Source organism: Gorilla gorilla, chromosome 6 (assembly GCF_029281585.2).
Source record: "Gorilla gorilla gorilla isolate KB3781 chromosome 6, NHGRI_mGorGor1-v2.1_pri, whole genome shotgun sequence".
NCBI lineage: Eukaryota > Metazoa > Chordata > Mammalia > Primates > Hominidae > Gorilla > Gorilla gorilla.
The window spans coordinates 79168020-79181049 of NC_073230.2; the positions used below are offsets into that span (position 1 = coordinate 79168020).

At 37.1% G+C, this 13030-nt stretch overlaps 1 protein-coding gene across 15 annotated transcripts in view; it reads left to right on the top strand.

Annotated features, from left to right (window-relative positions):
* Positions 1 to 13030, top strand: part of AUTS2 (activator of transcription and developmental regulator AUTS2) — a 1185632-nt gene that overhangs the window by 375050 nt on the left and 797552 nt on the right. The gene's annotated exons all lie outside the window — the stretch shown is intronic.

Consider the following 13030-nt stretch of genomic DNA (forward strand, 5'->3'; position numbering starts at 1 on the left):
AGGTCCACGTGCCCAAATAGGGCATCTTCTTTAATAAGTCTACCAATTCAAATGCTATTCTCTTCCAGAAACATACTCACAGACATACCAAAAAATAATGTTTTACCAGCTCTTTAAGTTGACACATAAATTTAACAATCACATGTATCTTTTTTTAATTTTTGCTGTCTATATTGTTTTATTTAAAGAGAGTTTCTTATGGATAGCATAGAGTTGATTCATTTTTAAAAGTTACTGTACCATTGCTCTTTATTCTGTCCTTGTGACTTAAGATCCTTTCTTTTAGCTATGTTTTTTTTTTAAAAATAGAACTTCCTTTAGCCATTCTTTTAGGGTAGGTCTCCCAGTAACTATTTATTTATTTATTTATTTTTATATGAGGTTGTCTTGATTACCTGTTGCTTACTGAGGAATGTTTGCACTTGATGTAGAATTTTGGTTGACAGTTTCTTTTGTCTTTTTCTTTCTTTCTTTTCTTTTTCTTTCAAGCCATTGAAAAATGTTGTTCTCTTTCTTCTGGCCTTCAGGGTTTCTCATGAGACATCCACTATCCTTCTTTTGTCTAGATGTCATGACTTCTTTCTCCCTGGCTGCTTCCAGATTTTTTTGCTATCTTTAGCAAAGTTTAACTATGATGTGTCTTGGTGTGGGTATCTTTGAGCTTATTCTGTTTGGTATTATCATAGCTTTTTGAATCTGTAGGTGTTGTTTTTGCCAAATTTGAGAATTTTCACCCATCATTTCTTCATGTACTTTTAAAGCCCTATTTTCCTTTCCCTCTCTCTCTCTGGGACTCTGAAGACACAATTGTTAGATCTTTGGTTATAATCCCACAGATACCTGATACTCTGTTTTTTGTTGTTTTTTGGTTTGTTTGTTTTGTTTTTCAGTCTTTTCTTTTCTCTTTTGTTTAGATGAGTAATTTTAGTTGTTCTTTCAGTTCACTGATTCTTTACTCCACCTGGTCTTGAGCCCATCCATTGAATTTTTTTAATTGTTTTTTTTTATTTTTATTTTTTTGAGGTGGAGTCTGCTCGGTCCCCCAGGCTGGAGTACAGTGGCATGATCTCGGCTCACTGCAACCTCTGCCTCCTGGGTTCAAGCAATTCTCGGGTCTCAGCCTCCCAGGTAGCTGGGATTACATGCGTGCGCTACCATGCCCAGCTAATTTTTGTATTTTTAGTAGAGACAGGGTTTCACCATGTTGGCCAGGCTGGTCTTGAACTCCTGACCTCAGGTGATCCGCCCACCAAAGTGCTGTGATTACAGACTTGAACCATCTCGCCCAGCTGATTTTTAAAAAAATGCATTTTACTGTGGTAAAGATGTATTTAATGAAATTTACCATGTTAACGGTTATTAAGTATACAGTTCAATACTGTTAAATATATTCACATTGCTGTGAAACACATATCCAGAAGTTTTCCATCTTGCAAATCTGAAACTCTTTACCCATTGAACAACTCCATTTTCCTTGCTCCTCTCAGCCCCTGGTAGCCACCAGTCTACTTTCTGTTTCTCTGAATTTGACTACTGTGGATACCTTATGAATATGGAAATACAGTATTTATCTTTTTGGCACTGGCTTATTTCATTTCATAATATCCTCAAGTTTCATCCATGTTGTAGCATGTGACAAGATTCCTTCCTTTCTAAGGCTATATAATATTCCATTGTATGAATATATGGCATACTGTTTGTCCATTCATCCATTGGACATTTGAGTTGCTTCCACCTCTTGGCTGTTGTGAATAGTGATGCTATAAGACCCTGCTTTTAGTTCTTTTTTGTATGTATGTAGAAGTGGGATTGTTGGATCATATGGTAGTTCTGTGTTAAATTTTTTGAGGAACCTCCATAGTGTTTTCTGTAGCAGTTGCACCATTTTACAATCCCACCATTAGTGCACAAGTGTTCTAATTTCTCCACATCCTCTTCAATACTTGTTCTCTGTTTTTCTTGATAGTAGCAATCTCAATAGATCTGAGGGGATAATGCATTTCTCTAATGATTAGTGATGTTGAGAATCTTTGTTGGCTACTTGTGTATTATCTTTGGAGAAATTTCTTTTCAAACTTTTTTTCATTTTTTAATCAGTTATTTGTTTTTCATTGTTTGGTTGCAGAAGTTCTTTACGTATTCTGGATTTTAACCTTTTTTCGGGCATGTGGTTTGGAAACATTTTTTCCTATTCCATAGGTTGCTTTTTCACTCTGTTGATTGTGTCCTTTGATGAACAAAAGTTTTTAAGTTTGATGTAGTTTCATCTGTCTGTTTTTGCTTTTGTTACTTGTGCTTTTGTTGTCACATCCAAGAAAGATTGTCAAATCCAATGTCATGAAGCTTTTCCTCACTGTTTTCTTCTAGCAGTTTTGTGATTTTATACTTTTATGTCTTACATTTAGGTCTTTATCCATGGTGAGTTAATTTTTGTATATGGTGTAAAAGGTCCGGTTTTATTCTTTTGCATGTGAGCGTCCAGTTTTCCCACACCATTTGTTGAATAAACTATCTTTCTCCATTGAACAGCTTTGACACCTTTGTCAAAGATTGTTTAACCATGTATGTGAAGGTTTATTTCTGGGCTTGATATTATATTCCATTGGTCTGTTTATCTGTCTTCGTGCCAGTACCACACTGTTTTGGTTACCACAGTTTCATAATATGTTTTGAAATCAGAAAGTTTAAGTCCCTTAACTTTGTTCTTTTTCTAAATTGTTTGGTGATTTGGAGTCCTTTGAGATTACATATGAATTTTAGGATGCATTTTTCTATTTCTGCTAAAAAATGCCATTGGGATTTTGATAAGAGATTATATTTATGGATCATTTGTGGTACTGTGGACATTTTAACAACAGTAGGTATAACAATATTAAAGCCCATGGTCAACCACAAACATGGAATGCCTTTCCATTTATTTGTAGCTCTTTTATTTCAGCAATGTTTTGTATTTTGGGAGCAGTGTTGGAAGTCTGGACTCCAGTACTTGTCTTTACAGTTTCCCTCTTTTCTGATTCTTTGGCTAAAGAGAACAAACTTTTCTAGGGGCTTGTTTAGGTATGTGTCATTGACATTACTGGGTTTCTGGTTTTTCAACTCCAAATCTGATGACATCATATATCGGATATATGAGACCTATAAAATGAAAACTCCTGGAGAACTCACCACCATGTCATTTTTTGGGGGCCCCCAGGTTTTATGCCAGTACGTCATCTTCTTTTCACTTTTCAGAGTCTGTTTATATTTATTTTATGTATAATGTTGAGGGATTTTAGTTGTACTTAGTGTGGATAATAGGGAAAAGTATGTCTACTCCATTTTCTTGGAAGCAGAAGTTCCCTAAGATGCTTTTAAAACAGTGGTTAAATAACATAATGTTGAGAGTATTTGCATGGTGCAAGGCCCGAGTGCTCAATAGAGGGTGATAATTGCCTTTTATTATCTTCATCTTTCTCCTATTTGAAGTATCAGTCACACTTTGCTATAGAGGCAGCTCCAGTTTAAGTTTACCTTGCTTTAGATAAATTGTATTATCACTAACACATACATTTGCATCTTCATACCCTTTATTGCAATTCCATCAAGATGTAGATTCCAGAAACAACATTGTCTTTTCAGTATTTTTCTTTTTCCAGGCAATTTTGACAATGCATTTTTGTAATAAGACTGGAATTACTAATTCTGGTTTTATTGAAAAACTGTTAGCCATTTCAGCCAGAAGAAGATCATGGAGGAAACAATAAATTTTCTTCATGAGCTATTCAGTCCAACGAGATACTGAATTAAGTGCAGGAAATCAGTACACTTCTTGTTTGATAAGAAGTGTTCCTCTGAAAAACCATTCTTAGATTATTATAAATATTATTGGTTGGATGCAGTGGCTCATGCCTGTAATCCCAGCACTTTGGGAGGCCAAGGCAGGATGATTGCTTGAGCTCAGGAGTTTGACACCAGCCTAGGCAACATGGTGAAACCCCGTCTTTATAAAAAATAAAAGAATAAAAATTTCGCTGGGTGTAGTGGTATGTGTCTATGGTCCCAGCTAATTGGGAGGCTAAAGTGGGAGGATCTCATGAGCTCAGGAGATTGAGGCTGCAATGAGCCATGATTGCACCTCTGTATTCCAGCCTGGACGGACAGGGCAAGACCCTGTCTGTCTCAAAGAAACACACACACACACACACCCATTACCAGTCTTCCTGGGAATTTTATTCTATATCTGTCTATAAGTTTAAAGTATGTACTCTAGCTCAGCCTTTAACTTCAGAGTTAATTTGAAATTTATTTAAAAACTATTTTTGGAAATTTACATAATCATGATGACTGCATGTAAACTGTTAGTAATATTTTATAGAGTTTCCTTGGGTTTTCTGTTAGAATGAAGTAATAAATTTGTGTCAGAAAGCTATTTGGGAAATTTAGAAGAAATTTAAGCTATGGAACATAAGCTGTGGAGCATGGCCCTAAGAATCCTTTTATTCTCATTTGATAAACAGTAGAATCCGGACAGGGAAGAACCTTATTTTCTCTGCCTTTGCTAGTTAGTGGAGGAAAACTTGCTGTTTGAGACAAGCAGGACTTGATCTTTCTATCCTGTACTTTTTTCATCATCCTCAAAGAGGGCTTATTTCAGTGGATAGACCATTCATAGTTTTGACAGCTCAAATAACGCTTAAGGATGAGCAACCACTGAAAAGTTTCAAGGGCTTTATTTCCAATGGAAGGATTTCAATTACAGTCATTTTTTCAAGTTAGTACAAAGAGGTAAATGGAATCACAGTTTCAAATGTTAAATTTGAAGACTACACCATTACCAGTGTATTTTGGAAATAAAAGATGCAGCCAATCTAAATCAAAGACATGATTCCAGATTACCTCATAAGAGTATGAGGAAGACTACAGGCAGCAATTGAGCCACTTGATATGGAAGAGTATACAGTGCATCAAATGTGACTTTCATTAAGCTGTGTTACCCTTGTTTGCCACTGAGGGCAGGAGGCATCCTTTTCAACAGCCTGTAATAGCTTCTTGTTGAAAGGCTGCCTGCTATACAGATGCAGCAGCAGAGAGAGAAAAGAGGGATACAGATTCACATATTCGCCTTGTTTTTTAAATGCCATTTTTGCCATTTTTGGAGTTGGTTTCCAGTGCTTAGAATAGCTGTAAGTATATAGTAGTTATTTACTGTATGTTTTTGTATGAATAAGTAAGAGAAGGAATTAATGAATTAGGCTTTATAAACTGGAAGTTTTTGTTGTGCACACATTAAGCTAAGCTTCTATCCCTTCTCTTCTCCACATGGTACCACCAGACTTTTCCCCACTTCACCCCCTCATCCACCATTTTTTGTTTTGTGTTTTTGTTTGTTTGTTTGTTTTTTGAGATGGAGTCTCTCACTCTGTCGCCCAGGCTGGAATGCAATGATGCCACTGGGTTCCAGTGATCCTCCAGCCTCAGCCTCCTGAGCAGCTGGGATTACAGGCACCTGCCACCATGCCCAGCTAATTACATCAACCTTTTAAAACTTATTTTTCTCTCTAGAATTTGACTGTGTGCACTTAAAGAGTAAGTGGGAGGATCTCAAGACAGTATAGAAAGAGTTGGACATCTAGTTCAGTTTTGCAGAGGGAGTGCAGAGAAACTTCCTTGGAGTTATATAATTGATTTTTGGAACCTCATTTGTAGGATAGTTGTGTGGAGAAAGGCATTCAAATTGCATTCATTGTACTTCTTAGGCCAAGGTAGATCTGGTTACGTACATACTTGTTATTTGGTAGAATACTGCTTATCTTGGCATTATCTTTTCCATACTACATTTATGAACTGGAAACAGTTAAAGCTTGAAACTGTTAAAAAAAAAAGTGTACGCTTACATTGTATGTATTATAAGTCATATGATTACACATCCTCATCCTCTCACCAGTCCTTTCATGTAGAGCAGCGGTTTGCATCTTTGGCTATACATTGGAACTACCTTGGGAATTAAAAAAAAAATTGATGTCCAAGTATCAACTCTGGAGATTCTGATTCAGTTGACCTGGGATGAAGCCTTGGCATCAATTTTTTAAAAAAGATCCCCAGGAGTTTACAATGTGCAGTGAGGGCTCGTTTTAGAATGGTACATTGATTTGTGTTCCAATTGTTCTTTCTTGCATAAATCACATCCATAATTCATTGACCACAGTTGTCTATGAGGCTTATTAAAAATGGTATAACAACTTACACATATATGAATAATTGGAATGCAGAATCATTTTAACTTCCCTTTCCCAGTCTTTCTATAGTCAGTTTGTATTTAATTCAACAACTGTTTTTTGAGAGGCCCACATTTATTAAATGTTTATCTTGTCCAGCTTAATTTCTCTAGAAACAAAATCTCATCTTCATTTTGTACTTATCACTGGTTTACATGTGGTAAATAAAATTAGCAGAAACAGGTTTGGGTATGGTCCACTGTAGTACACGGGTGTCTTATAGAGATGAGTATTCATTGGCTATGAAATGTTCAGTAAGTTTTACAAAGGAAATGAAGATCATCAGTTAATCTAGCTGGTCAGTTGGGGTCAGTTAAAAGAGCATTATTGTAAAAGATTTGTGGTTTGCCTGATTTTAGATCAGTTAACATTCACCCATGAGAAGGTAGGATGTATGTCATTTTTATTTTATAAGTGAATATGTAACTGTATTTTTAAATTTTGTACTTAAATTTTTATTCAAGATTTCAAATTAATTAATTTCTAATGTTAATACCTAATATACATGATATAATCAATATGATCACTGTTATCTCTAGAGTGAAGACAGTTTCTTGCCAACAATTTTTATATCCCATTATAACCATCCAGATGAGTTCATTATGGGCTTTCAGTACACACTATCAGTGCTTAAGAGTCTTGAGTTCATTCTGGTCTTTGATTATCACATGTCTTGAAATACACACCACATTAGATTTGTAAATAAATTGTAGAAAAATCTTAAGACTGAAATTTAGATATTAACAAACATTATTTCCTCTTGAGATATGCTAACAGGCATCAGAGCATTAGTAGGTCACTAAAGAGTGAAGATGAGTCAGACCCATCAAAATACATATACTCGTTCTACCACTTGATATGTACACACTTTGAGTTGGCAATTTATTCCCAGTTGTTTGTGACAATTGCATTTGTTCTTATCTTCTCTTACTTTCACAAGGGTAGCTAATCATGAGTTTTTGTCTGTTTTTGCTGCACTTTACCTACTGTCTTATTAATCTTGTTTATATCAGTGTGAGTTTCTTAAGGACAAGGACTCGTAGGCACCAACACAGAAAGCAATTTTAGGAATATACTGTCTGAATTAAATTGATTAAATCAGTCAACAAATAGGAACCTTTTGAGAAATGGTCCTGAAAACATTTTTGTTTGCTTTTTTTCCTAGAGAGGAAATAAACGGGTTTATAAGCTGCTGAGTGCAAGTATCATGGTCTGTGCCTTTTCTTCTTGACTGCTCTGCTATATTCTCTTTCAGAAAGCTGAGTAGCTCAGCACAGTGAATACTAAAGGGAATGCATTCCTTCTCTCTCAGGGGACTGAAGCAGTGTTTAACACCACTGTAAAATCCTCAGCTGTGGCTTTCTCTGGTGTAGAATTTGTCTAAGAAAGATTAAAAGAACAAGGAAGGTTTTGTGTGCTGTTTCTCTTTCTTTTCTTCACCCCTCCTGCTCCAGGCTATCCTGAGGGGGAAAAAAAAACGTGGAGTATTTTCCTTGGACCTCTGGAGTATGCATGTTATGTATGTGTGAGTCTTAGAGAAAAATAAAGGCAAATGCAAGGCATGCCTGCTAGTGGGAGTCATCACCCATGGGTGAAATGAAGAAAACTACATGAGTGCGTTTGCGTTTATATGGCCACTTTTTTCCATTGAATGACCCAAACAAGATGCCAGTGACAAAGCATTGGTCCTACATGTGATAAAACAGCGGCCTGGCCATTTGCTTAATTGGTGGAGAACTCAGGTGTGTTACTCTTGACAGAGGTGAAAGCCTTCATAGAGAATTAGAAGGGGTATAATTTGGGCACTGTACTCAGAATCTTTCTTGGTATATTGTTTAAGAGCTTCATTACAGTGACTGCCATTCAGCAAGAAATAAGGGATGACTTTTAAATATTTGGCCAGATTTTATAGTGGCAAGGACAGAGTTTTAGAGCTGAAGAGCCATTTAGTTCAATCCCATCAATCTGCAAATATGAACAGTAAGCCCAGAATCACATTTAGTGTTAGTGGCCAGAAGGGAGACCTTGGCTATGAACATTTACCGTACCGGAAACTAATGGCGTAACGAGATTTGAACCTTTTCTTCCATTCTGTACTAGGTTGTCTTTTCTTTGTTAGGAAAAGCCTATTATAAACGGAACATTGACATGAATTTTAATTTTTGCATATTTTCTTACAACATTTGCCCTTACTGCATTTTATAACTAATTGTATATACTTTTATATTTTCCTTTTTGTACTCATGATTCTAATGTTTCTATGTGGCATTTCTCACAATCCCTGTGGGGTTTTATTATAATTTACTAAATTATTGCCTTGTTTGGGGGCATTTACATAAACTTTTTTTTTTTGCCATGAAAGAGAAAGCCACAGCAAACAATGTATATATGTAGCTCTTTATTCTCTCAAGTTATTGTTTTTGTTCTCATCATCTGAGTTATTGGGGGTGACTTCATTACAACAGTGGAAAACACATGGTAACCTGCCAGCATCAGAAGGTGTGGCTTTGTACTGTGTGTGTGTGTGTGAAGGTTATGTGGGTATGACTGTGCAGGAAAGAAAAAAAGTGCTACTCTTTGTAGATCAAACAATTGATGAGTCTTAATGTAGGATTATGTGTTGCCTGTTAAATTGCTATTTCTACTGAGAAAGATAAAGGCATTTTTATTAGTGTAGTTGATTAGCTTTATTAATGTTGGACAAAATCAATGTTATGAAAATGAAATCTATAGTTTTGGGGTAAAATAAAATTTAATAGGTAGGTGACCCATTCATACACTCATTTGAAGTAATTTTTGAAATGATACATGCATGAAAATTTACTATCTATACTAAATGTATATTCAAAGATATTCTTCCTCTAGGGTTCTAGTTATAAACCTTATAAAATACTATGATTCACATATACAACTTATAAAATACAATGATTCATCAGACAGCTCTAGTTTCATTTTATCTATCGACTCTGATTTAAATTATCACTCTTTTTTATGCAGGAATATGTGGTAACAAGTTATATGGTAAGAAATTTAAATTTAAAGATTTTGACCTAACATTGATTCAGATTGTAGAGCTGTCAGTTGAAAAGGGAAACTTCATGTTTAGAAATTTGAGTTCTGCTGGGCGCAGTGGCTCACGCTTGTAATCCCAGCACTTTGGGAGGCCAAGGCGGGTGGATCACGAGGTCAGGAGATCGAGACCACGGTGAAACCCCGTCTCTACTAAAAATACAAAAAAAATTAGCCGGGCATGGTGGCAGGCGCCCATAGTCCCAGCTACTTGGGAGGCTGAGGCAGGAGAATGGCGTGAACCCAGGAGGTGGAGCTTGCAGTTAGCCAAGATCATGCCACTGCACTCCAGCCTGGGCGACAGAGCGAGACTCTGTCTCAAAAAAAAAAAAAAAAAAAAAAATTGAGTTCTAAAATGTTTGTGAAAAATTTGATAGGTTCTTTAATAAATGTTTATTTCCAACAAAAATTTTCCTGGTGGAGGACTTATTAGGACAAGTGAGCATGCATTTTTTTTAACCCTCTTGATTGTATTATCATATTAGCTTCAAGAAATGTTTGTTTCACGTTACTTATCTTTGTTTATCAATGAGGTCAGACACTTTCCCCTACGCTGAGGACAGTATCCACTGCCTCTGAGGTGGATAGTCTCTAGAAATCCTTTCCCTGTCCTGGAGCAGTTTGCCTGAAAGTGCCATAGTTGGTAGCAAATTCCCTTCCACTCCTCTTCCTGCCTGTTAACACTTTCTGGAAACCCAGGTCCCCATGTGCTTTAGCACTGTCTATAATCATTTGTGGGCCTCTGCAGATGAGCAGTCTGGGAGCTGTGGATGAGGGGCTGGGCAACTTCTGTCATGTGCCATTGCTGTGAGATCTTTTCTTCACCAGAATCTGGGGGTGATTTAGAATAATGGTTAGTTAGTGACATGAAGTTTTGGAAAGTTTTTTGTTGACATTTTTAAGAAGAAGAAAAACTGATGATGAACTAAAATAAAGCTGTTCTTTCAGCCATGTCTCTGAAACCATTGAGAAGGTTTCCAGGTACATTTTGGGCAGTAAAGAAGATGTGGACTGGGCATTCCTGTAATCCCAGTGCTGTGGGAGCCTGAGGCAGGAGGACCACTTGAACCCAGGAGGTCCAGGCCGCAGTGAGCTATGGTCATGCCACTGCACTCTAGCCTGAGCAACAGAGGAAGACTCTCTAAAAAAAAAAAAAAAAAAAGAAAGAAAGGAAAAGAAAACGTGCCCTGTTTTTCTGTTGTTGAGCCTTATTTATTTTCCTTGCACTCAGCAGCTCTGTGGTTCCATCACTTGGCTGCCTTCACAGTGCCTCTGACTAGTTTTGGAAATAGAAGTGGTGGTACAAACAATGGGGTGGAGTTGCAGGATACATTGTGGTGATATAGTCTTTTCATTCTCTATATTTCAGCCAATATGATCTTTTCAAAACACAGGTTACATTATAGCATTCTCCTGCTTAAGATCCTCTAGGGCTTCTTATTATGCTAAGAATAAAATCCAAATACTTGGTCATGGCCTATGAAGCCATATGTGGCTCCCTGCCCACTTCCATTCCCACTGTCCATCTAGGTCCTCAGGATTCCCTTATCAAACTTTCTTCAGTTGCTCTACCACACATCCCCATGTGGTGGGTTCCATTCTGTACTGTAGCTCTTAACTCAAACATTAGCTCTTTAGTGTGGTCTTATCTTACCAACCATCTAAGTTTGCCCCCTTTACTTTTTTTTTTTTTTGAGACAGGGTCTTGCTCTGTGGCCCAGGCTGAAGTACAATGAAGAACATGATTCACTGCAGCCTCGAGCTCCTCGGTTCAAGTGATCCTCCAGCCTCGGCTTCCTGAGTAGCTAAGACTACAGGCACGTGCCACCATGCCTAGCTAATTCTTAAAAAATGTTTTTTTTGTAGAGTCAGGGTCTTACTATGTTGCCCAGGCTGGTCCTGAACTTCTGGGCTTAAGCGATCCTCCCGCCTCGACCTCTCAAAGTGCTGGGATTTTAGGCATGAGCCACTGTGCCCAGCCTCTTTACTTATTTCTTACTCTGTTATTGTTTCCTCTGTATCTTCTTAATACCACTTATAAACATCTGAAATTACCCCTTTGTAAATGTATTTGCTTATTTATTATTATTTTCTTCTGACTTCTTTCATTGAATGAAAGTAAGTTCCATGAGAGCAGGTCCTTAGGGATGTTATTAACTGTTACATCCCCAGCACCTAGTGCTATGCCTAGCAGTGAGTAAGAACATTAATATTTGTTGAATGAATGCTTGAATGGACAAAACAAGCCCCTGTTATATGGCAGGAGCTGTGCTAGCAATAAAAAATTTAGATAAGTTGAATTCAGTCTCTGCAAACAATGTTTTCCATAATCTGGAATTGCTGTTTGGAATTCTTTACAGAAATTCACATCCAGGCTCACTTGGAAAAATAATCTTGCTGATTGTAATTTTTCTCGTTATGGTTGTTCTTGGCAGTAAAGTCAGTTTCCAGGTGAGAATGTTACTGCTCTTGGCCAAAGGCCACTGTAAACTTTCCAGTATTCCTGAGGGTCTTCAAACCTTACTCCTTGAATAAGACAGTGCTCCTTGCTTGAAGAACTAAGTTTTCTGAGAGTAGAAGGGAACAATAGAAAGTGTACACATCAGCATTACCAGTTTATTGTTTTCTGGACAGTTATCCAAATTTGCTTAAGCACTTAATTATTACCAGATCAAATAATGTTCCCCTCACTTTTTAGTCTAGTATATGCTGTATGCTACCCTGTCTGTGATTCTGATTTCAAAGTGAGAAACAAATTAGCAAGCAGTTGTTTGGTGAATTTTAAATGCAGTGGTGACCCTAGCCCAATCTTTCATAAAAATTATTTTATATTTAATGAGTTATGTCTTGCGGTTCCACAAATAGTAGGTTCAATATTTAGGATTAGGTGCATAATACCTGGAGTTAAGCTTTGCAGAGCTGGAATTTGGACTGTGTGTCTTGGCCAGACCCTGGAAGCACAAGGACAATGTTGAGATGAAAAGATTGAGAATTTAAAATCTGTAAGAATTTAAAGCCATTTTACATCACACCATAATTTCTCTTCGCTGGATTAAGACATTTCACAGCTATTTATAAAGGAGTGATTTGCTACTATAATTTAATTCACTTGACAATCATAGGACATTGGATCCATAGTTATGTCAAGCTAGATTAGATGCAAAATTGGTAGGAAGACTTTTGTAGATTAAAGACATATGACAGTGAAATGCAGAGTTTGAGCTTCTATTGAATCCTAGTTCGAGGGAAATGCTATGAAGGTCATTTGGGGACAACTGGGGAAATCTGAAAGTTGGACTGCATTAGATAGTATTGAATAAATATTAAATAACCTCTTGAGTGTGTTAATGATATTGTAATTGTGGAGGACAATATGTTCCCTTTCTTGTTCTTTTTGCTTTCTGATAGGGTCTTGCTATATTTTCCAGGCTTTTATAGAGCAGTGGTGTCATCATAGCTCACTGCATTCTTGAACTCCTGGGCTCAAGGGTCCTCCTGTCTCAGTATCTCTGTAGCCGGGACTACAGGTGTGCGCCACTATGCCCTGCTAATTTTTTAAAAATATTTTAATAGAGACCAGGTCTTGTGATGTTGCCCATGCCGGTCTCAAATTTCTGTCCTCAAGTGATACCCCTGCCTTGGCTTCCCAAAGTGCTAGGATTACAGGGATGAGCCACCATGTCCGGACTTTAAAAACATTGTTTTCC